The 1,420-nt window shown below is 48.9% G+C and overlaps 1 non-coding gene across 1 annotated transcript; it reads right to left on the reverse strand.

The window, feature by feature from the left end:
- Positions 1-272: 272 nt before the first annotated feature.
- LOC117130074 lies at positions 273-428 on the reverse strand. The gene has a single exon (XR_004453540.1). It is a non-coding gene; the product is annotated as a 5.8S ribosomal RNA (ribosomal RNA).
- Between the last annotated feature and the right edge of the window lie 992 nt (positions 429-1,420).

Raw genomic sequence — 1,420 nt, forward strand, 5'->3', positions numbered from 1 at the left:
AAGGGAATCCTTGTTAGTTTGTTTTCATCTGCTTATTGATATGCTTAAACTCAGCGAGTGATCCCGCCTGACCTGGGGTCGCGTTGAGGACTTTGGGTCATCAAGAGCTTTTGGACCGAAACGTCTGACTATATGACGAGAATTGAATTCACCACCGCATGTCAAGACGCTCATGGCGTCCTTAGGTTGGATTTTGGCCAACTGCGTGCGGTAACACACGGGAAATCAGCTTTCGTCCCATATCCTCAAGAGGATGGGGGGACGACGATTTGTGACACCCATGCAGACGTGCCCTCGACCAGAAGGCTCGAGGCGCAACTTGCGTTCAAAGACTCGATGGTTCACGGGATTCTGCAATTCACACCAAGTATCGCATTTTGCTACGTTCTTCATCGATGCGAGAGCCGAGATATCCATTGTCGAGAGTCGTTTTAGACTTTACATTGCAGCATTGCTTCCGAACAAACACCGTCTCCGGGTTGGCGAAAGCAGGCTGTTTAGTTGCATTTTCCTTGACACTTTTCGCGCTGGGGTTTGAAGATATCCAGAAGTTATGCGTACGATCCAACCAAAACAGAAGTCTTGGACATGGATGAACGCATAACCACGGAATCGGCATGCACAGTAAGAAACCGGCCTACCGAGAGTGATGTTTCATCGTTCTCAGGTCGTTCTGTTTCTAGGGTACGACAATGATCCTTCTGCAGGTTAACCTACGGAAACCTTGTTACGGCTTCTCCTTCCTCTAAATGATAAGGTTTAGTGGACTTCTCGCGACGTTGCAGACGGCGAATCACCCACGTCGCCGGGATCCGAACAGTTCACCGGATCATTCAATTGGTAGGAGCGACGGGCGGTGTGTACAAAGGGCATGGACATAGTCAACGCGAGCTGATGACTCGCGCTTACTAGGAATTCCTCGTTGAAGACCAACAATTGCAATGATCTATCCCCATCACGATGAAATTTCAAAGATTACTCGGGCCTGTCGGCCAAAGTGTGAACTCGTTGAACATCTAAGGGCATCACATACCTGTTATTGCCTCAAACTTCCTTGGCCTAAACGGCCATAGTCCCTCTAAGAAGCCGGCCGTGAAGGGATGCCTCCACGTAGCTAGTTAGCAGGCTGAGGTCTCGTTCGTTAACAGAATTAACCAGACAAATCGCTCCACCTACTAAGAACGGGCATGCACCACCACCCATAGAATCAAGAAAGAGCTCTCATTCTGTCAATCCTTACTATGTCTGGACCTGGTAAGTTTCCCCGTGTTGAGTCAAATTAAGCCGCAGGCTCCACTCCTGGTGGTGCCCTTCCGTCAATTCCTTTAAGTTTCAGCCTTGCGACCATACTCCCCCAAGAACCCAAAAATTTTGATTTCTCATAAGGTGCCAGCGGAGTCCTAAAAGAAACATCCGCTGA

Source organism: Brassica rapa, unplaced genomic scaffold (assembly GCF_000309985.2).
Source record: "Brassica rapa cultivar Chiifu-401-42 unplaced genomic scaffold, CAAS_Brap_v3.01 Scaffold0326, whole genome shotgun sequence".
NCBI lineage: Eukaryota > Viridiplantae > Streptophyta > Magnoliopsida > Brassicales > Brassicaceae > Brassica > Brassica rapa.